Source organism: Pogona vitticeps, chromosome 4 (genome assembly GCF_051106095.1).
Source record: "Pogona vitticeps strain Pit_001003342236 chromosome 4, PviZW2.1, whole genome shotgun sequence".
NCBI lineage: Eukaryota > Metazoa > Chordata > Lepidosauria > Squamata > Agamidae > Pogona > Pogona vitticeps.
The window spans coordinates 99640539-99668249 of NC_135786.1; the positions used below are offsets into that span (position 1 = coordinate 99640539).

The following is a 27711-nucleotide window of genomic DNA, read 5'->3' on the forward strand; positions in this document are numbered from 1 at the left end:
TCCCTTCTTTCTTCTCTTTCCAACTGCCTCATCCTCAGTTCATGCTGTTGGGCTATGAGCATTTTCCTGAGTTCTGGGTTCTGTTCTCCCGTGCTCTCATCCTGCACTGAGCCAAATTCATCCTCAGAACCTTGGTCTACCTGTGGGTCTTTCACTTCACCCATTTCTGCCATCTGGCTTCGAGTCAAGGGCATAATCCCCCCCCCAGAACAGGCTGCTTTCAAAAGTCAAGCCTCAAAATAAAGCAACCACTTTTTTTTTCTCTTTTGCCTCAGAACCAGCCTTCTATAGATTGCTGCTGTTCTTTCAGCACTAACTTGCAACTGTTGCCAGCCAGAGTCTACCCCCCTCTGCTAGGCCTCTCAGCAGACAAGCTAGATCACTGCTGCTTCCCTCAGCTTTGCCTCAGCTTTTTTCCCGCCAAAACAGGTTGCCTCAGAGCTCCCTAATCTAGTCCCACCAATCTGAGGTCACACGTTCTTCCACTAGCTTACCTCCCCGTGAGGTAAGCCTAGAAGATTACCTACGCGCTCTCAGATTGTCCCTGACTAGACCCCCCTCGCTCTGGGCACACTTGCCAAGGCTTTGCTGGACCACTGGACAACTGGACCAGTCGTATCCCACACGCTGGACACCAATCAATGTGACAACCCCAGACCTACTGAGATATACCACAGTTTCACTAAGCTGCCACCAACCATTCCCTGTAAGGAGTCACACAGACCAGGAATGGATTTTTAACAAATAAAGGAATAAGGTTTATTTAAATCACACACAGGGAAAAATAAAATGATCAAGTGAATAAGATACAGTAACGTGGCTTAGTCTCAATCATACATACACTAGTTTGGTTCACACAGAACACCTTTAAATAAAGCACAGACCCTGAACCTATCAGTTCTGGCTAACCATACAGACACCTGAACCCATCAGGTTGGTACTGACTGACACACAGTAGTACCCTGTCTGACACACAGACTTCCACCCCAGCTTCTTCTCTCAGCTCTCCTTCAGCTCTCCCTCAGCTTCTCCTACTTCTCCACACAAGATCCCCATATATATACAGTACAGCCCCTCCTCCTGATGTCCCGCCTTCCACTTCCCATAGGATGGAACTTTCCCTCCAAACCCATGACAGACAGGTAACATCAGTGCTGTATGTAACAACAGCAAGTTACCAAGAAAGAGAAATTTTGCAAGTATCTATCATATCATTATCCTCAGGTAAGCTCACATTCGTTAGGGTGAGAACAAGATGGGGAGGAAAATAATCTGAAGCACCAGAGTGGAGGAAAAGGAAAGCAATTTTTTTTTTAAAAAAAAAAGTCACATTCTTGGTGTTATTTAGCTCTACATTTTCAACCAGGGGTTGCCAGACTTTCTGCCCACAGGGCCCCTTGAAAGAGCTAGATATGACTGAGGCCTAATTGTCCCAAAATGATAATACCAAAGCAGTGCCAATCACAAATTTGTTGCAGATGGAAGCTAATGTTGGCTTCATAGGCTGGCAATTAGTCATACAATGTTACAGAATACTGATAATTTATCTCTCTTTGGAAGTCGCTAAATCATTTGCCATAGCAATTCCCTTTTACCAATTTTCCTCAAAGTATAGCAGATGCTGGTTCTGGAAGTATGACTATACAAACATTTCCTCTGTGTGTGTGTGTGTGTGTGTGTGTGTGTGTGTGTGTGTGTGTGTGTGCACGCGTGTGCGCGTGTGCGTGTGCGTGTGCGTGTGCGTGTGCATCTTCAAATACTACTATAATGGATTCTGCTTCAAAACCAACAAACTGCTGGATTTTTCTCAAAATTCAGGAACATTACTAGCTTGTTTCAATAATAGTAACAGGAATCAAAATATTCTAAAATTCTCTGGTCTGCCTCTGAGGTAAAATGCTTCCACCTCTCCATTCTCTACCATCCTCCCTGATAACCAGGCACAGCTACTCTCATCCTATAAACAGTTTATGAAGTCCATGTGATAATATGGCCCACAAAATGGCATTTTCAATAAAAATTACAAACATTTTGTTAGATTGCTAGAGTACTTCCTTTACTAGATCTTCTATCTCATCTAAAATAGCAAACTGTTTCCTGCTGCTTAAATAGAAAAACCAGCCAACAATTCCAACCCTGTTAGTCTTTGGAAAGACCTAAACAATAACAGTTAAATCACTGAAAGTCACTTTGAACTTTAAATTTCTAGCCTTTCTTCTTCCAAATGGCACAGGACATCCTCAGGCCAATCTATTCTACACTGTTAAGATTCACGTTTGTTGAGAAGTCCTGAGTGCCAGCTATAGAACTACTCCTGCCTATTTCTGCCTACAGTATTGGAACACAAATTCTTCAGAGCACCCAGAAATGCCCTGATATTGCTGCACCCTGTATCATGCCCACATTTCCAGCAGGAAAAGGATGTTAAGATTTACATAGCAAAGGGCAGCCTGAATGTTGACAACATCAACATCAGCAAGATGGTCTATAGGATACCTTCTGGTCCTCGTTCCTGCTTTGAAGACTTGAATAACTTGATAACTCTGCCCAAGCTCCCCAAATTTGGCACAAAGCAAGGGCAGATCACTTGGTACCTATGTGCCTGATTTGGTTCTGATCTGAAGTCCAGTTTTAAAGTCACATATTTTGTGGTGGTGGGGCCTGCTCCCATTGTTAGAATTGCCTCGTAGAATGTTGATTTGCTCTGGTGCAGAATAACATAGGTAGAGCAGCTACAATAAATCTACTCTCCCTCCACAAAGGGCCCTCAGTGATGCTGTAATTCAATTAGCAAGCTTTCAATCAGTGACTTCACCTATGAACTGACAGAAAATCCATATTTCCACCTATTCAAAAGGCTTCCCCCAAACTCCTGTTTGTCATGTCTGTAACTTTCTGTGTAAGATCAGAGTTAAATGTAGTAAAATATGCTATTGAATGTAAAAAAGATGCTTAGATTGTGGGGAGGTGTGGCATAATGCCAGGGCAGAATATGTTGTGGCTGCAGGTAGGAAGAGAACAATAAGACGTCTGTCACGAGTGGGTGGGATGGGTGCTCATGTTCCATTCTTGCATTGTTTGTGTGTTGCCATTTGAAAATCTTTGGCTGCTCATCATGTTAACTGCAGGATACAAAACAAATTGTAAAGGGAATGTTTAAAGTCAAGAAGCATCAAAGTATTCAATGCTATACTACTGTCCAGTCCACTGACAAGGCTCTTCAGCAGCGTGGGGCGCCATTGTCTCCTTCCCTGGATAGTGTGAGACCTTGCAATCTCACAAGTGACCTGAGAAGGGAGGGGGAAGGAGTAATATATTTAAAGAAGCTTCCCACCTACCTTGGGCCTCTTCTTTTTGGATGACCTACCTGCCCGCCCTGAATACTAGTGTGAGTTTTACTGGTTGCCTTTTGGGGCTGGATAAGAATTTTTGACCCACACCCTGATTGGTCTTGGAGGTGGGGATTTTTTGCCTATCCCACACTGGTCAGGGTGTGTTGTCATATTTAGAGGAGGTCAAATTTGGTTACACTAGTGGGTAGTGTGGATAAAAAAGGTTTTGATGAGTCCCCCTCTCAACCACAGGTAATGTATAGCTCATCTGATCTCCCAGCACTGCAGTTACAGTACTTGGGGGAGAGGATCTGCTGGGGCCATTCCTGGACCAGTAGTCAACAAGAACAAGGGGGGGGGTTGAGGTCCGGGGTGGTCAAATTTTGGCCAGCCAGGTTCTTGCTGTTTTCATGACTGCGACAGCTTGGGGCTTAGGACTCGCCCATAATTTGGTAGGGGACCATTCAGACTCCTCTGCAGAACCTGATTCTGCACTATGGAAGGACCCCCCTTTTTTCATTCAGGATAACTATGAATATTCAATAAAGTGTGACCCATGTTTATTCCATAACAGTTGTCTTTCATCTTTATTCCAGGGTAAGGGAATAATGAGGCTTTGAGAAGGAAATAGAAAAGACAATGATATTACTTTACAGTCACCTGAGAAGAGCATTCTTGGATGTAGAGCTAGTGGACCTGAGGTAGAAAGGAGAAGAATCTGGGTGAGATTGTGGTTTTAACTAGAAGAGGCTACAAATCCTGTCTCTTGTCCCCAGTTGTGAATTCCCCTTTAAGATGGTGGACAGTACAAACAACAATGGGGAAGGAAAACAGGGTGTTACACCTTATTGCTTCTAGCCTAGACTGGTCTTTGGACCTTAAAGGAAACCTGACTATTACAAAGAGAAGTTTGATGGTCTTATTTCGGCCCCTGAACTCTCTCTTGCCAAAAATCTGACACCACGAGTGTTAATGCAATCTTGTGATAAGAGTTATCTGTTGCAGGAGTTGAAGAAGCTACCCTCATTGTTGACTCCAAGAAGAGGGAAGGTAACTAAAGAAGAATCTCCAGTTCAAATACCAGGTGGAGATGTTTTAGTAATTGAAACCTGGCTTCTCTAAATAAGGGATGTACAGCATATTCAATCCTTCTTAAATGAAGCTAACAAACTTTTAATTATCCTGGTGGGCATCTGCAAAAGGCCATGGCTAAAATCTGATATAGAGGGCATGAACAGCAGAACTTGTGCAAACCTAGCTGCTACTACTTTTATGATATGTAAAAAAGCATGTGAAAGAAGGTTACTAAAAGGCGGATCATGAATAAAAAGAAGCAAAAATGTTAAAAATCCCAATACAGCTTGATATAAAAAGATGCAGTTTGAGAAACTCTTTAAATTGCTGGATAATAGCTCAGCACAGAAAAGCATTAATCATATTGAGAACCCAACTGTAAATAAGGAAGCAAACTCAGAAGAATATGTTCACCTCTATGTCAATGCAAAGGGATTTCTCACCCAAATTCCTGTACCAACATCAGTTGAGGTATGGGAATGTGTTATTTTGAACTCACAGGCTTATGTCTCAGAGAAACCTAGACGCTTACAGGACAGAATCGTGATAGATTATGGCTGGAAATTAGTCTTGAATGGACAAAAGCTAGTTTTGGTAACTTTTCATAGACCAATAAAAAAATAAATTGCACTTGCTAAATCTTTTACAAATTGCTTTTTCAAGAGCTCTTACCTTAGCTGATGATATCAGTGTTTTTTTTTCCCAACAGTCTCTGTGCTCAGGCAGTGGTCACATTCACAAAAAGGTGTTCAGCTGAATGGGTGTATGAAGTTAAAGATGCACCGACTAAGATGGCATATCTGTGGTAAGAGTTTTTGAGAACTGGGCTCCTCTACCACTTGGGAGTTTGCGTTCCAGATTATGTTAAAAGTCCTCAAGTGATAGAAAACCATTTGTTGTTGTTTAGTCATTTAGTCGTGTCCGACTCTTCATGACCCCATGGACCAGAGCACGCCAGGCCTTCCTGTCTTTAGAAAACCATAGCACTAATTTAATTTATCTGGATATTACTGACATTACTGGAGGGAAATCTCCATCAGGAAAAAAAACCAAAGTGCTATGGAGTTGGTAGAGAAGAATCCATTGCAGCCAATGGAGAGGGCAACAGAACCCATAGAACCTTTGGAACTGGAAGAGAAGAACCTCTTAGACTCTATTCTCTCCCTTATGAAGCACAACATTACATAACAAACTTGAGCTTCTAAGGGACCATTCAATAAAAATGAGGGAAGAGTTGGAGTGAGATGGCTTTGTAAGTTATTTATTAAAAGCTAATCCTAAATCTAGAGGAGCTTGCTCTAAGGGAGACCTTGGGATCCCGGTTTCTACTAAGCTTTGAGCTAGCCATGTCAGCTTAATTGCATTATTGCAATCTCTCTGGTGACCTCTTGTAACTTCTATGTAATTGCTTAACATGTTTTGTTCTCTGAATTTTCTTTGTTGATATATGTTTGCAAACACTTTGCTCCAAGATCATAACTATTAATAGTATCTGGGTTACTACTAATAACCATATAGAATATCTTGAATCTTTATATCCTAAGGCAGTATTCATTACTGCAGGAGATTTTTAGACATGCTTAGGTGCTAATTATGAAAGCTTATATAACCACTTTTGTCAGGTATTCGATTCAGATGATTATATATTGGGAGAAAGTTGCCAAACTTTCAAAGATAAAATATGTAATTATGCAGGGTATTGCTTTACATGGGAAGGAGAAATCTCTTAATATTAAAGGGTACTGTGAATGGGGATTCATTTGGAAAATACATTTAGTGGCAGTGTGATCACCTATATAGCAAACTCGCATGTTACATATGAATATGTTGCTCAGTTTGAAATTGGTAACGATAAATAAAATAATGATTTGCCCCTGACACTGATGCTAACACACCCAAATATAGCAATCCTCCATTAGAATTATAATATTACCCCAACAAAGATTTAGAAGTGACTAGCAGCAAGGAATTAAATGGTCACCAGTAGCGGATTTTGTGCTGACTCAACTCAACTACTGAGGACTGAGAAATATATGAATGCCCGAAATGCCATTCTCGCTGTCTAAAAATGAAGGCAACCAAAGTTGCCTCTGGAAAAGCTTCAGAAACATCTGGTTGGTTTGATAGTGAATGTAAGCAGGCCAAAAATCAAATGAGGGAAATGTATTATAAATACAGGGAAATTCATTTTCAGTCCTTGTTAGGTGAGTATGTTGCCAGTAGACAAGCATATAAATTATTAATTAAAGAGAAAAAGTAAATAGCGTGACCAATTTTGATAAAAGCCTCCAGTGACAGAGATACTGGTCTTTTCTGGCATGCAATAACAGGTTTAATGAATATTGGCTGACTGGTTCAAAAGTGAATTAAGGTCCCAATGAACGGATGGAGCACTATGAGGCATTATTCTCTATATTCCTCAGGATACTCAAACAACAATAGCAATGGGAAATACCCTTAACTGGTCACCAGTTTCAGCAAATGCAGTTGAAAGTCTTATTCACCAACTGAAAAGCAACAAAGCACCACAAACGGACCTTTTGCCCCCAGAACTTATAAAATCCAACATTACCTGGTGGGCCCCCTTGCTCGCAGTTTTACAGTCATGTCCCACTTAACGATTACCCCGTATAACGACTAATCCACTTCACAACAATGTTTTTGTGATCGCAAAATGATGTTTTAATGGGTTTTTTTCGCTTTGCGACGATCGGTTCCCCGCTTCGGGAACTGATTCTTCGCATTACGACAATCAAAACAGTTGATCATTGGGTTTTCAAAATGGCCACCAGCTGCTCAAAATGGCTCCCCACTGTTTTTAGGAGGCATTTTTCACACTACAGGCACCTGAAAATGGCCACCATATGGAGGATCTTCACTGGACAAGCAGGTATTCAGCCCATTGGAATGCATTGAACGGTTTTCAATGCATTTCAATGGGCTTTTTTATTTCGCTTTATGACGTTTTCACTCTACAGCGATTTAGCTGGAACGAATTAATGTTGTGAAGTGAGGCACCACTGTATTTTTATTCATTGATCAAACAGGATTACTACTCCAGAGTTGAGGCACATCTCTAAAAGTTCCCATATACTAAAAAGGAGATAAAACTGATCCTGCCAATTATCAGCCAATCAGCTTACTGTGTGTAATAAATATCTAAATATCTCTGAAATAAATACATTGATTGGATCAAGGATGAAAATATTATGGCAGTAGAGCAAGCAGGATTTCGTTAGGAGTTATCCACTCTAGATCATTGCTTTTTATTAGCCCACCTTACTGATAAATATATAAAAAAAGAAATGTAAAAAAGAAAAGAGGCATGGTGTACGTAGCATGTATGGATCTTAAGGCAGCATTTTATTCCATATGTTGGGCACAACTATTCGAAAATATCACTCAAAACTATGGATAAAAGATTTCTCTTTCTAATTAAATGTCTTTATAATAATACCTGGTTGAGGTTATATTGTACTAACGATAGGCACCTTACAGATCCCATGTCATCCACAAAAGGTTGTGTTTTAACTCCAATTCTATTCAATTTTTATGCGAATGATATTTTTGAGCATTTGTCATCCACAGTGTTTCATGCTCTTAAACTGGCAACTAAATCCATTTCAGCCCTACTATATGCAGATGATGCAGTACTGCTATCGTCATGCACATAAATTATTGTCATGCCTTCAGTGTTCCTCAAGGGTCCCTTCAAAGGAATTCCATTGCAAAATAGCATATGCATATGTGGTGATGGTGTTGAAACACTTGTCCATGTAATGCCGTTTGACACTCTCTATAGGTAAAAGGTTCCCCTTGACATTTAGTCCAGTCATGTCTGACTCTAGGGGGCGGTGCTCATCCCTGTTTCCAAGCCACAGAGCCAGCGTTTGTCCAAAGATGGTTTCTGTGATCACGTGGACAGCGCAACTAGACATGGAATGCTGTTACCTTCCCACCTATTTATCTACCTGCATTTACATGCTTTTGAACTGCTAGGTTGGCAGGAGCTAGGACGAGCGATGGGCGGTCACTCCATCATGTGGATTTTATCTTACGACTGCTAGTCTTCCAACCTTGCAGCACAGAGGCTTCTGCAGTTTAACCCGCAGTACCACCAAGTCCCTGATGGGTGTGCAAAGAGCTAATTTGCCCCTTGTCAGTTAAAAAGCCAGGTTGTTCATTTGATTTTGATGTATCTTTTAAACAGGTAATGGTACAGTCCGCTAAATGTTAACAGTAGCAATTAAAATTAGGTCAAATCTGATTTTAAAATAGTAACCTTTTATATATTTACTTGCTTAATTTGGCATAAGTATATATATCTGATGTATATGAGTTTACCATCTTTATTTTAATATTTTACATCTTTGTACATTTTATATTCATCATGCTCAGGCATACAGGTAATGCAAATGAAATGCTAACTGTTTAAAGTCTATATCTGATTATATAAGCAAGGGATTATATAGTGGATGATGTCCAGTTTGTGCAACTGCACCGTGTAAACAATGATAAAGTCATCACCAGGCAACAGAAATCTTAAATTTAATTACATTTAAAACTTCTTATCTGCCTGCTCAGGTTCCAAGCTTTCCTAAAGATCACTTTTGCTCTAGCCTTTGATTGCTTTGGAATGGGTGGGAGGAGCCTTTAAGATTGGAAAATTCCCATCAGATAGCAATCAGCAGTCCTGATCTGGTAATAAAATCACCATCAGCAATATATTTTATTTTATTTTTGCCCTGCCCCTCTAGTGGCCAGTCCACTAGATGGGCAGGGTGACTTTCAATTAAAGATGGGCACAAACCACTGATTTGGCAATCTGTGATGGTTTGTTTATTGCCCAAACAGGCTTTTTGATGTTTCTAAGCCCTGCCTCCTCTGGTGGGTGTCCACTCAGAAGCAGCTCTCCAGCTTCCCTACGGGTAACTGCTTCTGAGTGTTTTGAGTATAAACAAATCAACACAAATCATCTCTACTTACATTAAAAGCACCCACAGCACAAATAAAGGTTCAACAATTTTTTAAAAAAATTCAACAGAGGAGATAAAGCAGATTTATTAAAGTTCAATGGAAGGAATGTATACTCACATTTCAGAGAATTACATTTACTGGACTGTAGGACCTAACTGCTTGATAGGATATGATGTAGTTTCCCTATAACAACTGTGCCTTATATACCTCTTGCATCACTCACGAGGCCTACAGTTAGGCATCCTTCAGTCTCGAAAGACTATGGTACCGTGCTCTGTATGGAGGACTTGGAACAGTGTCTAGTGTGGCTGAGGAGGCCGATTCGAGAGTGACAGTCTCTTCCACACTGAAGACAAATACAATCTGTCCCCTGTCCAGCTCCCTGGTTTTGCTGCTTTTGTGACTTCCTCTTTGCCTCAGCCTGCTGGGCAAGGGTCTCTTCAAATTGGGAGAGGCCATGATGCAATGCCTGCCTCCAGGCTGAACGCTCAGATGTCATATATGATAAATTCTACATCACACGTGACAGTCTTTTTTCTGAAGCATCTAAATGACTACAAAGCAGGGAATATATATTTTGATCCACTTTGATCCACAGTTTTTCAAAGTGGGTCTGGGCTGTTTTTTTTTTGTGTGTGTGGATGAAATTGCTGCATGCTCTCTGAATGACAAGCAGGCAGTTGCAGGAGTCAGCAGGGGCAGAGTCAGAGAAAACTGTCAAATGTTTGCATGGAACTCCAACAGTGGAAGCTGCCTTTGATTTGAGGAGGGGTCAACTGGCAATGTTCACTGGGAGCATGCCTTTGCTTTGCCTTCCTGTTCCCCAACTGAGCTGACATATCACTTACCTCAGAAGAAGAAAAAACAATTGCTTGGAATCAACAGGTACTCAGTTGAGGGGAACTGACAGCCCCCCATGAGCACCTCAGGCTGTCACACAAAGCAGGAGAAAAGGAATGCCAGTGGATTGGAGCAAATGTAAATCAGCCCTGCTAGCTCAACAAAAAAAGACTATTCCCTTGTAACAAGAGATGATTCCCCACCAGGTTTACCTGCCTTGTAGTGTAGTTGCTAAATTTTGATTCAACTTCCTCTGCACCAAATCTGATGCTAACTGCAGAGTAAATGTCCAGTACACTACCCAAATTCAGAAGCAGAATAATTCCACCCATTAATGCTGACATGGATAGTGACTTTATCTGTCACTTCTTCCCATCCAGATGCAGATACCTGTGCAGCCATACCTTAATGATATGCATCTTGCATCTTCAGGCTATATTAGTATTTATTAATTTTATCTATATTATTTCTCTATTGCCTTTTTCCCAATGAGAAGACCCAAGGCTTCTCACAAATTCCTAAAAGACAAATCCATTTAAAACTTAGTAAATTATCCAATATTGTTATTTTCTGTATAAAAACCTAACACTTTATCTTTCACATATCTAGATTTTAATTGGGTTTCTGACCCCTAATCTAGAGTGATACCTTCTTCTAATAACTCATTTTTTCCTTTTAAGTTGACACCTTTGTGTAAAACATCTGCGTATCTAGAGCTTCTTCTTTTTTTTCATTAGTCTTGGATTTGAAAATGCTTCTAAGGGTGCCACCCAGATTGGTATCTTTCAATAATTTTATTTTTGACTTGATGACCAAATCCATATTAAAGCTTTCCTTATTAAATGATGGTTGAATTACTTAAACTGTTTTGCTTTTTGGTACCACAGAAATGCATGCCAACCCAAGCACAGGTCATGGGGTTATTAGATAAGAAAGAAAAATTATGCCTGTACAGTATCTTACTAGATCAAACAATGCAAGATGAGATTGTCAAAGACTGTATGATTAAATGGGCCCAAAACATTGGTCATAATATAAAATTAGATGCCTGGAGGCAAATATGGAATATTAAAATGACAAAATCAACAAGTCTTAAAGAAAATAATACAAGATGTTTTACAGGTGGTATTTAATACCAGAAAAATTATCAAAATGTATAAAAATATACCTAATAAGTGCTGGCAATGCACTTTTTAATTTTTATCATATGTGGTGGATGTGTAGGGAGGCAAAAATTATTGGAAGTTGGTACATAAGATATTACAGAAGATTCTATTAATTAAAATTCCATTGATACCAAAACTCTTTTTTTAACTAAACATTGTACTAGGCTCAGTCGATAAAGGGAAGATATATTTAATACTCCATATTGTGACAGTGGTGAACATTTGATATGCCAAATACTGGAAGACATCAAGGACGCCAATGAAGGGCGACTTTTTGGAAACAAATCCTGGAAATCACAGAGATGGATACTTTAACAGACACACTAAAAGATAGGACAAGTGAGACAAATAAGAAGAAATGGGAGCCAATCTACATCTGGATCAAAGAGAACAATTAGAGCAAATATTGTATAGTGAGAAGATAATAGTAATGAAGTACAGGTATGAAATTCCTAACACACCCTGTAATTTTTTTACCCTTCCCCAAAACCTTCTTCCCTTTCCTTAATCCTATGCCATTGTTTTTATTTGATAATAATAGTAAAAAAAAAATATCAGAAAAAATAAAATATTGTAATTATTATATTAAAAAGCAATTAAACATATATTACTATTAGTAATTAGTTAAAATGTTTTAAAACACCTTAAGGAAAGATTTAAACATGCATAAATAATATTCAGCACCTGACATTAAAACTTCTCACTGCCCAATTGACTGTTAAAAGGGGGCCTAAAAATGCAGTCTTCACCTGCTGTTAGAAGCACAAGAAGGGAAGGAGAGGGAATTCTGCAAGCTGGGAGCAGCCATGGAGGATAACCTCTCTTATGTCTACACTAAACATTCTTGAGAGGAAGTGGGACGAAGAGAAGGGCTTCTACTAGAAATCTCAACAGATTTATATGGGGAGACATGGTCCCTCAGATAGTCTGGCATGCAATGGAAGGTAAGTGGCCCAGCTGCTTTGGGGGTAGGAAAAGTGTATGCACAGCATCTGTGCTGCTGCACTGATGAATTTCATCAGGGAAGACCGAATTAATTTGGTACCATCTCTAATGATGACAATGGGCCTACTCTGTTTGCCACTTACTAGTGAATTCAGCCATTCTGTGATATAATGACATTACTAAACATTAGTAAATAAAATCATGATACCACCAGCCATGTTTCTCAACATTATGATATCACTTCAGGAAAATAGGGGGAGTCAAGTGTAAGAACAATCTTGCAAAAAAGCAAATATTTTTGTGTAGTATTTTAAAATACTCACCAATTAAGCTCATACTCCATTGCTGAAGTATGAAAAAATGATGGGTGGTTTCTGAAATTTAAGCACAACAAATAATTAAGAACGCCACTTAATTGTATACACATACCTGGTTATACGTCTCTCTAAACACAGTGCTACTTACTTCTAAAAGAAGTAAGTGTGCAATTAAACTTAAAGCAAAGGCCACTGTTTCTCATATAGTATATTCAGATATAATTTTCTCCACTGAGCTGTATTTAATTTAACCAATTTCTTCTTGTTGGAGCCATTTTTATTAGATTCTCACTTAATTGTTTTTGTCAACAATGTAGTGAGACGCTCTGTGCTAACTGCTGGGCATTCACAGAAGACTAACAATTACCATCAACAGTTTTTTTAAATTCCGTCTCCTGATGCAGACAAGATCAATGGCTGGGAATCTGCTCTGATTGTAAAAAATGAGAAAAACAAATGAGTAAAGTATGAGGGATTACATTTTTTGTTTTCCATATTTATAAAATGAACTTCCCCTCATAAAAATATAGCCATTGTACAGATCATGTCTGATGTGGAGCGGTACCAGCCACTTCAGAATGGCATTACCTAAAGGGGCAGAAAGCACATCCCTCCCCTTGTTTCCACCATGGGGGGGGGGAACTCTTTCAATTATTTCTTTCCTAGATATCCTATCTGTCTAATGCATGTGTCATCTTACATGAACTCATGGCACGAAGACAGCAAATGTAACTTAAGAAACTGTCATGCTTCTTTCTGAAGTGAACATCCTGAATTGCAAAACCAGCATCTCTCTTGCAACAGACTTAGAATTTAAGCAGATGTTAAATTACTTGAATCATAGTCCTACTCCCTGGCATATTGGACATGGAAGAATGACTACGATACATCTCTGCCCAATTTTTGCCTCCCAACCACAGGGAAAAAATGCTGTACTAAGGGCTTCCCCAGGATCACAGGGATCCTCCATACCCCCATTTTTTTTTAAAAAAAGCTTTATTAAACATTGGCCACTAGCAGATATAAGGAGGCTTTGCCAGGGGAAAAACAAAAACAAACCACCTTTTTTTAGTCACTCCTATTTTTTCTGGGCTGCTGGCAAATTTGTAAAATGGGCTTGTTCCCCACTGAGATCACCCACTATTTGAATGGACAGCACCAAGTATCCTGTAACTTGGCGGGCTACTCCACAGGGGCTTACATCCCTTTGGCACACTATTTCACTTGTAACGATTTCATTTTCTCCCTGTGCAGCACAGAGTACTTGTGAAGAGGAAGGCATGACTGGTAGCACCTGGCGGAACCTTAGACTGAAGAAGCAAATTATTAAGAAGTTTCCTAGGGTTTAAACACATACAAATAACACTCGTGTACAGGTAATGTTTTCTATCCTGAGAAAAAGGCTGGTTAGCCCCTCTCTCTCCTTTATTTATTTATTTATTTATTTATTTATTTATTTATTTATTTATTTATTTATTTATTTAATTTCTATCCCGCCTATCTGATCGTATTAGACCACTCTAGGCGGCTTACAATAAAAACAACAATGTAATTTTAAGACATTACAGCTAAAACGTAAATAAAGATAAAGAACAGAGTAAGAAAAGGATTGTCAAGGGTTTTCTGTTGGGAAGGCCTGCCTATACATCAGTGTTTTTAGTTGTTTCTTAAAAATGCCCAGCGAGGGAGCCGCACGAATCTCAGGGGGCAAGTTGTTCCAAAGGCGAGGAGCCGCCGCCGAGAAGGCCCGATTTCTGGTCTTTTCCTTTCGGGCCTCTCTCGGTGTTAGGTTCCTCAGCCTTACCTCCTGGCTCGCACGAGTGACACGGGTAGATCTTGGTGGGAGAAGGCGTTCCGCCAAGTATAGAGGTCCTAAACCGTTTAGGGCTTTATAAGTAAGCGTTAACACTTCGAAATCGATGCGGAATCGGATGGGCAGCCAATGCAATGCGGCCAGAGTGGGTGAGAGATGTTGGTATCTTCTCAACCCACTGAGTAGTCTGGCCGCCACATTCTGCACCACCTGTAGTTTCCGCAGCAGTCTCAAAGGTAGCCCCACGTAGAGCGCATTACAATGGTCTAATCTCGAGACTACAAGCGCATGCACCAGAGTGGTGAGAGACCCCACATCAAGGTAGGGCCGCAGCTGGGCTATCCGCCTGAGATGGAAGAAAGCGGAACGGACCATGGACGCCACCTGGGTCTCCATGGTGAGCGCCGGGTCCAGATGGATCCCCAAGCTGCGGACCCCATCCCTGGCGGGCAGAGTCACCCCCCCCCCAAAATGAGGGAGTTTCCCATATCCCCAGATGTGGGGGCGCCCACCCTCAGTACCTCCGTCTTATCCGGGTTCAGCCTCAGCCCGTTCTCCTGCATCCATTCCTGTACAGCCTCCAGGCAACGCCGAAGGGACAGAACGGCATCTCCTGCAGTTGGAAAAAAGGAGATGTAGAACTGTGTGTCATCCGCATATTGATGGCACTGTGCTCCACATCTCCTGATGACCCCTCCCAGCGGCCTCATATAGATGTTGAACAGCATTGGGGAGATGATCGACCCCTGTGGGACCCCGCAATTGAGGCTCCACGGGGCCAAGACATTCTCCCCAAGCTGTACTCTCTGGGGACGGTCCTCCAAGAAGGAACGGAGCCAAGCAAAAGCCCGGCCACCTATCCCCAACTCAGCGAGCCTCCCCAGGAGGATACCGTGGTCAATGGTATAAAAGGCCGCTGAGATATCGAGGAGGACCAACAGGGACACTTTGCCCCTGTCGGCCTCCCTCAATAGGTCATCACACAGGGCGACCAATGCCGTTTCTGTCCCATGGCGCGGCCTGAAGCCCAACTGGAATGGATCCAGGGCATCTGTTTCATCCAGGAACGCCTGAAGCTGATCGGCCACCACCCTCTCGACTACCTTGCTTAAGAAAGAAACATTGGCGACGGGCCTATAATTGCCAATTTCGTCCGCCGCCAAACTGGGTTTCTTTCTTATGGGCCTAATGAGTGTTTCCATCTAATTCCAAGCAAGTTGTCTTACAGCTTGGCTAGACAGCTCAATTGGAGCAAGCTAGAGCAAGGGTCACTTAAGGTCACAGAGAGATCTGGTATGCCATTTGGTGGGATCCTTGAAACTGCTTTACATACCTGGCCTGATTAAGACTAGAGATGGGAATTTGCATGGCACTACAGGTGGCACTGAGTTCCAGCTCCCTCCCCCCAGGCCTCCTGGTCCACTTACTGGGCTCCACAAGCTGCTGGGGTCCTTTTCTGGCAGTGTTGCTCCAATCCAAGCAGGAGCCCAGACAGCCTTTCCCTGCCTCCTCAGGCAGCCAGCCACTCTGGCAAGAAGGCAGAATGGGGAATCTCCCTGCACAGCCCACGAGTGCCCCCTATAAATATAACATGTGGCAGGTCCCACGGCATGAAAAAAAAATATAATGCAGACATTATATGCATGAAAATACACTTAATTGTATAGCATGTGGCAAAAAAGAAACACATATTGTATGCAAAATCATATGTACAATCAAATTACCAGCTTCCAGCCAAATCTTGTGCTTTTGTACTTTAATTAATATACACAGATGTTTCCAGAATCTGTAAACTGAAAAGCTGAAACAAGATCTGAAAATCCCTTTGAGGGCATTTTCACCAGTAGCTGTTGTTTGGCTGGCACATATAATGCAGAGGCCATATGTCTAAAAGATGAGCCATTCTTTTTATCCTTATCCACACCCTACCTCCAAAAATGCAGAAATAAAAATAAAAGGGGAAAATCCACACCTTTTGTTTCCTCCCTCTGCCCATCCAAGGAAGAGCAGAGGAAGCTGAACATGGTGGAAAGGAACCAAAATGGAGTGACCCTGCATGGACCTAAAAAGAGTACCTGCTGGCAGAGACCCAGAAAGGTGAGGGTAGGAATGTTCTGGGGACAGATTGGTGTCCGGTTGCTGGGGAAGAAGTGAACCAACCCATGTAGTCACACACACACACACACACACACACACACACACACACACACACACATATTCTAAACCAGTGCCGGGTGTCAGTAATGGGCTGGATGAGGGGGAAGAAGTGAACCAACCCATGTAGTCTCTCTCTCACACACACACACACACACACACACACACACACACACACACACACACACACACACACACACACACACACACACACACACACACACACACACACACACACACACACACACACACACACACATATATATATTCTAAACCAGTGCCGGGTGTCAGTAATGGGCTGGATGAGGGCAAACAAGCTGAAAGTTAATCCATACAAGACAGAGGCACTCCTGATCAATTGAAAGGCAAGTGAGAACGTGGGGATTCAACTCTGCTGAATGGGATTATTCTGTCCCTAAAAACCCCAGTGCACACCTTGGGTGTACTCTTGAATTAATTCTCAAGCTTGGATGCTCAAGCTTTGGTGGTGGCTAGGAATGCATTTCCACAGTTAGAACTGGTATTCTGCTGCCCCTGTTCCTTTAGGTGTATGATTTGGCTACAGTGGCATGTGCCTTAGTCACATCCTGCTTGGACTAATGTAACATGCTCTCTGTGCAGCTGCCTTTGAAGATGGTTCAGAAACTTCAGCAGGTTCAAAAATGAAACACCAGGACTATTGACTGGGGATAGTTACCAGGAAGATATGGCCCTCTCCTGTTACAATACCTGTGTTGGCTTCAGCAGGAGAAAGATGGCGTAGAAATGAAACAACACCTCTCTAAGCTCACTAATGTGTGGGGATCAAAGTACACACTTTTCTTGCACTCTGCATGCAAAGAGATCAAAGAATCCAAATGGCTGCTCTAGCCACCAGTCATTACTTAATTCCAGAAGCCCTCAGACACTTCACCAAGTATCAGTGGTGCTAAGCTTGAAAGCAGAGAAGGCCCCAAGCTGCAGCTGAAGTGGGCACCTTCTTACTGGAGGAAGAGTGAAGTGGAAACAGAAGGGTGTATCTGATGATATTGAACACTTCTAAGTAGGAGATGAGTTGTTCACCTCTTTCTTCCATGCTTGCTCTGTGTGTGTGTGTGTGCAGGCATATGTGTGTTCTTTTTTCAAGGAGAAAAGACTAGTTTTCTACAGCTATGTTTTGCAGAAATTACTGAAACCTTGTCATACTTTCAGCTGGAGTTAAAAAATTTCACAAGTCTTGTCAAAATATTTTGCATCATTGAGACAGCCTAATTAAGTAATGTGATGGCACTGTGGGCTAAACCGCAGAAGCCTGTGCTGCAGGGTCAGAAGACCAGCAGTCGTAAGATCGAATCCACGTGACGGAGTGAGCTCCCATCGCTTGTCCCAGCTCCCGCCAACCTAGCGGTTCGAAAGCATGCAAATGCAAGTAGATCAATAGGGACCACCTCGGTGGGAAGGTAACAGCGTTCTGTGTCTAAGTCGCACTGGCCATGTGACCATGGAAGATTGTCTTCGGACAAAACACTGGCTATATGGCTTAGAAACGGGGATGAGCACCGCCCCCTAGAGTCAAACATGACTGGACAAAAATTGTCAAGGGGAACCTTTACCTTTACCTTTAATTAAGTGAGAATGAAGAATTCAATGAGTATTCTTCACATTTCTGCCTCAGATACTGCTATCATGTTATGGACTGGCCATCAAATCCTTCACATGGTGAGTACCCTATGGTTATACTAAGCTTGGATCATCTACCCAGCAGAAATCTCCCTCTTGTGTAGAGAGCTACACACATTCATGAAGAATAAACATGTTATAAATTATAGCTATGATTACTATATGCTACTATGATGAATGGGCCAAACTTTCACCTTCTATTTGCAAAGTGGAATGGCCTCATATGTATGACTTCCTTATACTAACTAACTAGCTGTCATTTTTTTCCTTATTCTAACCAGATGTCTAGACCGGTATATTACCTGAAGAAGGGTCAGTAAATTACAAGCATAATATCCTCAACTAGCATGCATATTTCATAGGAAGCAGCATAGATTCCTCAGTCACACAAAGATGAAGGCTAAAATGCTTTGATCAGAATCCTATTGGGGGTTTACATGTGTGTAAGTGAAACGGTGTAAGGCACAGCAACAAAATGCCTCTAATTAACAAAGTACTGGTTATATACATGGTCACACCCCCAGCATGCTACTGGGAATATAAGTGGCATTTAAGTTACTTTACACTAGATTGTAAATTGCAAACTGTCATGCCTCACCTTGCTGAGTCAGTTTCAGAAAAGGCAAAACACTTCACATAGCTGGGGTGGCTGATGTGGAAGGGGAAATTAGTGCTCCAACTCTCAGTGTTATTCCAGAAGCTTCTAGAAGCAGCACAATTGAGAGGGAATGCTCAGAAGGGGCAGCAGGTGTGAGGCCGATTTGTCCCAAGGAGAGATGCAGCTTGAAAAGATTAGACCAACGGTACAGCCAGCATTTCAACACTTTCCTAGTGGTCTTTGGAAATAGCTGGACACCAGGGAGCGGCCATCTGGGAGTTGTAATTCTGTATGTGTTGGCAGCAGAGCTTTTGTGGAGACAACATGGACATTCACCTCTTGCCTTCTTTTTGTGCTGCCTGTCCAAACTGGCAGAATCATTGATGAATTGATCATTGATTACTTTGCTTCTGCCTACTCCCTGTCATGAAAGTGACTGATCTGTTTGGGCTGAACTACCGGCTCAACCCTTAGAGATTACTGACTTTCTGATTTGTGAATAAGGACTGGCTTAAGAGGATGCAACTGGCTGGGTAGTTCACTGCATTTGGTATCTGGCTGCAGAGTCAGAGGTTGGGAGTTCCATTCTATACTGTGCTTGAGGCCTCTTTAAATTACCACAGGATGATAAGAGCATTGCACTTATTTATTTGGATGACCCTAAAAGAATGTATTCATCTTCTTGGGTCTTTTAAAAAATGGTTTTGTGCACTTAAAAACCTGGAACACAGAAACTGACAATACTGCACAATTGCAAAATTGCATTGTCCTCCCAACCCCGAAATAAAACGCGAGACAGTGATAGGGATTAAATACGGGCCACACTTTATTAATATACACTCATATTCAAAATTTGCCATTCAGAAGGTGGGGCCTGCCGTAGTGCGGAAACAGTTAAATGACATGAGTAACTAAATACTCCTAGATCAATGAAAGGACGAGTCCCCGGCCCCAGGCTCCAGTGATCTTAAGGATAGCAGGACCCTGGACGGCTGCTAACGAACACCCCAAAACCTTTATTCAAGGGTTGTTAGTCTGGAGGTGGCCCAGCGCATCATCCCACCAACAGGCACTGTAATCGCACAATCCACAGTGCCAGGTGGTCAGATGTACTGTTGGCTTACTTGAAATTACAGTGGGACTCCCCATAAATACCTGTTTTTTCCACACTACCCTCCAGTGTGACCAAAGTTTATTCCACCAGCTTCTCACAACCCTCTTCTAGTGTGGGATAGGCAAAAACTCCCCCATCCACAGGCCAATCAGGATGAAGGCCAAAATTCCTATCCGGCCCCGTACTGGCAACCAGCATAACTCACACTAGAAATAGGGAGGGTGGGTGGGTGCCTGAAAAGAAGAGGGTGTTCCAGAGAGGAAAGCCTCTTTAAATACCCTGGCTTTCCCCTCCCACCTAGGCATCATGTGAGACTAATCCATCTTGCAATATCCCAGGTGGAAGCCAAGGCCAGCTTCTCTGTTCGAGGTCCAGGGACCCTCCAGCAGCTGGATCATTGTGCTTCTGAATGTCATGTAAGGAAACGGCATTAAAAGGTCTGCCTTGAACTTGAAAAACAGTTCACTGTCTCTAAATATGGAATCTGGTAACATGCTTGTGTCTTCCTTTTACTTTTGTGTGTGTGTTTGTATGTTTGCAAGTGTTTGCAAGCACTACCTCAAGAAGTTCATTATGTATCTAATGGAACCAAATCGAACTTGAGAAATCCTAACAATAACAAGAATGTATTCCCAACAACACATGGAGGGCCTCCAGGCCGAGAATTACCAGAGCAGAGATCCTCACAGCCTCTAAGGCGTTTTTTAGACATGCGATATCCATATTCATATCCGGGGGGGGGGGATGACAGGTCCCCCCACTCAGCTGTTGAACGGTTCGCTGTGTGGATAGGTGGGGAAGGGCCGGTCGGGCTACTACCACGATTGGTACAATGAGAACAATGTCAGCCCAATGTCAGCCGGCTACCAATTACTGGACCTGCCAATACTGGACCTGCCATTGGAGGTGGGTGGGTGCTGAACTTCCCAGGCACCTATGGTGCTGGTATACATATTCATATCCTTATGGATATGAATATGAGTATCCCATGTCTTGTGTTTTTATAAACAATGGCTACTTCCCCCTCACTTCCCTCCAGTCTTCCCTGATGTTGGATGGAGTAACCTTAAGGACAGGGACAGGCCAACCAGCTGCTCTGCCAACACCCTACTTTCCCCTGCCCATAACTATGTGGATGTAACTCATTATGCCCTTTGCTTGGGGTGGCAGGCTATCAATATTCTCCTGAATGTTAAGGTGACTAAAAAAGTGAACAACCAACCACAAAGTGCAATACAGTGGAAGAGAGAAGGAAAAAAGAAAAGGAGTTAATAAATAAGTGAACTATAAAAATGGTAAGATAGAATAATTTTTTATATATTTTGCAAAGACAAGGAATAGCAAGATTTCCCTATTTACTCCAGGAAAGGGCATTTCCACCCCCAGTGCTAATGATTCAGTCTTTTACAGGAACTGTACATTTGTGCATATTGCACAAAACTGTGATGCCTGAAGGTTTGTTTCATGGACTTCTAAAAATCTGAAGCAACAAATAGGTTCTTTTAATGGGCAGGTAGTGGTTCCATGCTTTCTGTGTATGCTTCGCTTCTTAACAGGAAAGGACACCAGTTTTACATAGACTGTGCAAGAAATATTTTGTAAAAACTGCAAAAAAAAAACCAAAAACCTTGACATGGAAACAAAACCATTTCTTGTTTCACTCATTCTGGAGGTGAGGAATTTTCTGTGGCTTGGAAATTCTGCTTCTATGTGTCTCATCATGTTGATACACCCTAAGCAGATAAGAATGAAGAATTTAGTGAGCATCGTTTCTATCCCTAAACCTGAAATACAAACTCTTACAAAATTTTCTCCCTCTTGGGAGTAAATATCAAGTAACACAACATTAAGAAAAAAAACTCTCTAAAATGTACTTTTCAACTTGATATTTGAGGTGGTGCTCACCTCACTCACACTATTGATAGATGATGCCTTGGTTTCTCACCACAAGCTACATCATCTTATAGTCTAAAATGTGTGGCTTTAAAAGCTCTGCACTTTAGATACATTTTTTTAATTTTTCCCAAAAAGGTATTACATTAGAATTCATATATAATACCTTACAATGCTATCATACCAAACATTAGAACATCCAGCTTTAATGCATTAATTCCCTTGTGTAATTTTTTACCCAATAAGATAAAGACTCAGTTAAAATCAAGACAGACTACCATACTGGTTGCTTTCAGATCTCTGACCCAGAGCTCTTAAAAGCCAACTCTGTGACAACCTTAATGCTTAAAACCCTCTGCAGTTGAGGAAAAAAAGTCAGCAACTTGAGATCATCACAAACCGCTGAACCAGAGGTTCATGCCAGTTTGTTTTTTGGCTGAACAGATGTTCCATGCTTTCCAACCTCACTACCTCTTGCAGGTGTCCACTCAGAGGCAGTATCCAGAGGAGGCACTGCAGGGAAGCTGGGGTCACTGCCTCTGAGTACAAACCACCAGTTCAGTGGTTCATGTCCATCTCTACCCACATCCCTTCATATCTTTAGACTAGGGCTTCTTCCTTGAAAGTAAGACAATGCTTCTCAAATTTGAAGTTGAGGCATTTTCTACAAAACAATGAGAAGAATACTTTTTATGTGTGTGCAAAGCAAGCAAAATCACACAGAACTACACTTTACCACACATAACACTTTAATGCAAATAATGCAACTTACTCATTATCTAAAGGGCTAATGATTAGCTTGGTTAACCTCCTGTCTGCAGATCATTGTATTCTATAAAGTTGTCTTGCTCATATATATTTTTTTCTAGTGGAATGACAATATTCTCTACAGTAACCCTGCCTTCCATTCTGCGAAGAAATTTCTGAATAATACTGTCTCGTCCACTCAGTGTCCCTTGTTCGTTCTCCCCAAACTCTCAGGTCCACCCTCTGGATGTGTTTCCTCTTTTTACGCTGCCACCAGTGGATCTAATCCACACTATACCAAATATATGTAACTCAGACGCGTGCTGCCAATACAACTGGTTTATTGATCTCTTCGTTGGTAAATCATAGATGTTCGTTTATTACTGTTTAAGATCTCTCATTAAAGTACTGGGGTCTGATTACACGTTTGCTTGCATATACTTATCTTATTCACAATAACCACTTCAACAATACTCTTTGACTATCTGTTTATTCACTATTCCTTCTAACTCTTTCCTATTCTCTTTAAACCCCATCTTTCCAAGCTGTGTCTTAACTCTCTCAATTCAATCTTCTCCCTCTCCCCATTCCTCTCTAGCTGTCTAACCATCACTCTAACTCTGCCCCTCCTGTCCTATCATAGGCTCCTGCACCTGACCTCCATATGATGGACAGGAGTGACATAGTGATGTGGGCATTCCACCATATATGCATATCTTAACTATTAGACTTGCAGATTAGGGCCATATTTACTCTCCAGTGACCAGTCACAGAACAAAACACACTAAATGCAGGATGTATTAAATGAGGAAGATCATGTCCTATGACAAACAGATACATACAAGAGAGCCGTTCTGAAAAAGTTGGGGGGGGGAAGGTGGGGGAAGAGAGCAATAACTGTCATCTTGTTATACACAGAGATATTTTCTAATATCATAAATGTCAGACTTGTGTTCCAGTCCACATGTCTTTCTACATCAGCAGGCTGCATTTATATAGTACATCTCTGTGTATGGACATTCTGTATTTCCCTGAATGACAAAGTGGGTGCTAGTGAGTTGTGGGAGAAGAATGCCTTGGAATTAGAGTACATTTAAATGGAAGTATGAGATCAATGAGTCTGTGAAAATATGAACAAACGTATCATACAGCTGAACCAATAACCCAGTTTTGCCTCTGAGTTTTCTAAATCTAGCATACTTCAAAGCTCTGTTCACTGATGCCTTTTGTACATTTTTTCATACCTCAAAAATCAGCTCTCCATTATTTTCCTTTCAGCCACAGGTGTGCCTCCTAGCCTACAGACACAGTCTGGTGAAGTGGAACCTCTTACTCTGGGGCCGCTGCAGTTTATCTCATTTATCTCTGCCCTGAGCCATACATTTATTTTCCTTTCTGGAGAATGAAGCAGCAAATCTTTGTTACCCGATGGACTCCAACTGGCATGACCTCCAGAACATTTCGCTGTTTATTTCCTTCCTGCTTCAGAAATCCTGCCAGAAATGCAACTGTGGTTGGAAGCATTGTAGACTGTGACCTCTCAGCCTGACTTTCAACATCCAGAGCACAGCAGTGTTAGAGTTATCTGATGTCAAATACCTCTTTAGTAACAATAAAAACAATCGAAGTTTTTCCAAGACTGGCAGACATTAAAGTTGTAACCTGCACTCATTTGTCAAAGTTGGTCTGGAAGTGGGGCAGCAGGATTAGCCTGTTCTATGCTGTGTGAGTTGCAACCCGTTTGAAGCTTCTGAAACCTTTTGTATTTAGAATTCAGCAGCATGGCATATCATGGGAAAGGGAAAATTCAGAGACCAGAATGTCTGAATATGCAAATAGTCACTAATCAAAGGAGGAATATATATTTTATACAGATGCTCAAAGAGGTTCACATGCCTTGTTTTAGCATTCCTTAGAGCAATGTTTTCCGAGCTGGAGGTCATAACCCCCAAGGGGGCCACAAAACATTTTCTGGGGTACATGGATCACTTTATATGTGTTGCAATTTCTTCCTTGACCTTTCTGAGAGGAATGTCAAAGTTAGTGTTTATGTGAGAAAAGCAGGCCCTTTAAGGGAGAAAGAAGCCTCTACTTTCTGGGAAGGAATGACTTTAACTCATTAAAAATTCATTTTGATGCAAATATGGTGGGGAGAGTTGCAGGTTACTTGGCTATTATAAATGAGCTTCCAATCATCTAACACATTGGTCAGGAGGCTATGTCTCTCTTGGCCTTTTGGGGCTCTAGCCTTTATCCCCCCATCAGAAACAACGAGTTACAAATTATCATTTACTTGCAATAGATTCCTTTCTCAAATAACAAAAGCATAATTGACAAACATTATGTTTACTTAATGGGTGAGTTAACTTTCAGCATCTCTGTTACTGTCACAGGTGTGTGGCTAAATGATGGAGGAGCAATATTATCCACCATTGAAGTGCTGAATCGAGTTGCGCTTCATGCTGCTTTCTCATGCTCAGTTCTGGGTGCTGTGTTGCCAGAGGAGTGGAGAGCAGAAGAAGACGTTCCCTACCACAGAACAGTGACTTCAAGCATTCAAATTTTTTTAAAAGAAACAACTAAAATTAACTAGCTATTAGAGGAATCTCTGAGCAATAGTTATGACTAACTACTTTTTAGAAATAATTTTCCAAGATAAATTATCTGCCTTTGCCTCAATCAAAATGGCTAATGGTCAAGGATGATGGAAAATGTGTTCCAACAATATATATCACAACTACACTGGCACGATGTCCTGAGGGAAGCAGCCATAATCCCTTACTGGAGAGATAAGATACTGTCCAGGAGCCAGAATTATTCTGTGGAAAGGAGATGCAACAGTCCAAGTATTAAGGACATCAAAAAATAAATCTGAATTTCATTGGTGTGTGTCTTGTGATAATTTCATAATGAAGACTTATGGCTGTACATCTCCCAAAGGAGGGCCCCACAACTAGATATTGGCATGAGTATTTGTAGATACACTGTGATTTAAACATGATTTGAAAGTCTATATGCTTGGAACGTATAAACATTCAAACATCAGCTCAGGGAGCATGTCATGTGTTGTCAAGTCAGTTCTGATTCTTGTAGACCCTCCTCAATGAGCTTCCTGAACTCCTGTTTATGGGATTCGCCTGCATTCTGTTGTTGGCTGCTCTTATGACAGCTAATGCTTGAAGTAGTATTTGTGCATGTGAATGCTACAAATGTTGCTGTCACCATCTTACAATGATTGATGCAGGATTTTATTTAATAAGGCATGTACTCCATTATAATGAAATCAGATTTCACAGGATGGTAGCCTTAAGAGTTCAGACCTAACTCTAGAAAGACAAGAACATTAAAGGAGTAACTTGGACCCTCCAAAGAGGGCAAATCAAGACTAACATATTTTTGACAGTCCTAGTGAGCACCAGTCTTGCAAGTGTTGTTTGCTTAGAGGTACTTGAGGAATTTAGTCTCCTTGAATTCCAGGACAAACTAATTTGATGCACATTTTCTGGATGAATATAGAGAGTGAAATGTTACCTTCTGTCAGATTTTGGGCCACACTGCACTTTGCAACATACGGTATTTTTTGCTCCATAACACACAGTTTTCCCCCCAAAAGGGGGGGAAGTATGTGCATCTTATGGAGCGAATATTGTAAAAAAGGGTTCAAAACCTCTTCAGCCACCACCACCCAGAAGCCTCCCACCGCCGTGCTGAGAGGCCTCTGAACTGGCACCAGAGGCTGCTCGCCATGGCAGCCGCATTGGATCTCACCACTCTGCCATCTGCGCTGCTGGCTTTCCAGGATCTGCCTCCTGGTGCCCACCTGGAAAGCCAGCAGGGCCAACAGGCCTATGGCAACAAATCTAAATGGCAGAGGGCAGTGAAAACAGCCAAGGACCAAAGGGGAAAGAGATCAAAGTGAGTCTATAAAGACCAGAGGAAAGCACAAACGCAGTCCCCCACTACCACAAATTATGCAGTTGAGTTTCCCACATTTGGGGATCACAGGGATCAGCACACCCAAAGTGCAATGGATGAGCCTCACCCTGGAAAAACCACCTTCATGATCATGGTATCTCCCCTGCCGGGTAAGTATGAGTTGGAGCAGCCCCTGCACCTCCTGCCCTCTTCTGTGCCCTGCCCCCCCAAGGCATGGTGATCTCCCTGCCTGCACCTCCTGCTCAGAATAGGGCTACACAGTCCTGGTCCCGCCAGAGGCCAAGAGAGCTCCTCTGTGTCTTGGGGTGCCCCGTGGGACCCCCATCAGGGGCCAGGTGTCCCTCCCACAATCCACATGATCAGGAGCCAGGGGACTGCTTTGAGTCCTTTTGCTCTCTTCCTTTGCTGCTTGGGAGAGAAAGAGGGGGAATGCCATCCAAGACTGAGACCCACTGCATTTCCAAAGGCAGTGCAGGCAAGGGGATCACTTTTCCCCACGCTGCTTTTGCAAAGGCGGTCTTGGTGGCTTGGATCCGGCATTCCCCCTCTTTCTCTCCCCAGCAGCATGGGAAGAGAGCTATTTGGTTCAGAATATTTTTTTCTATTTTCCTCCCCTAAAAATTATGTACATCTTATAGTCAGGTGCGTCTTATGGAGCGAAAAATACAGTACTTCACACTACCAACCTCCCCTACAAAAAACCCAATACATAACATGTGTTGATGTGCATTTTTAAAAGAGAAAGTATGCTAACAAATGTACATTTAAGAGAAGGAATGTTAATGTTATGTAATAGGCAAAGGCCTAAATCTAATGTGACACTCATAGTAATACCTTGGGGTTTGGCCACTTTCTTTTGCAGCTTTATTAAAAACATGTGCCTACAAAGAAAGTTTTTGGACTACTTGGGGCAGGGGGCTGTAGCAGACAGAAGAGACTAACTCTCCTGAATTCTGCTTTTTATAGGGGCCAATGGCCACCACTGATCAGCCCAATATTAAGCAAAGATCCCAACAATTTGCAATCACAAACATGTTTTAAACAAAGATACCACATTATTTGTTTGTTTCTTATATGCTGCCCTTCTCCCAACAAGAGGACGCAAGGCTGCTCACAGTGTTAAAAAGACAGAATTGAAAACACAAT

General features: G+C 41.8%; 1 long non-coding RNA gene and 1 other non-coding gene across 2 annotated transcripts in view; both read right to left on the bottom strand.

The window, feature by feature from the left end:
- The window catches only part of LOC144588656 (uncharacterized), a 107510-nt gene that overhangs the window by 4023 nt on the left and 75776 nt on the right, over positions 1–27711 (bottom strand). The window lies entirely within an intron of this gene.
- On the bottom strand, positions 26561–26722 carry LOC140707254 (U1 spliceosomal RNA). Its single transcript, XR_012087174.2, has one exon. It is a non-coding gene; the product is annotated as a U1 spliceosomal RNA (small nuclear RNA).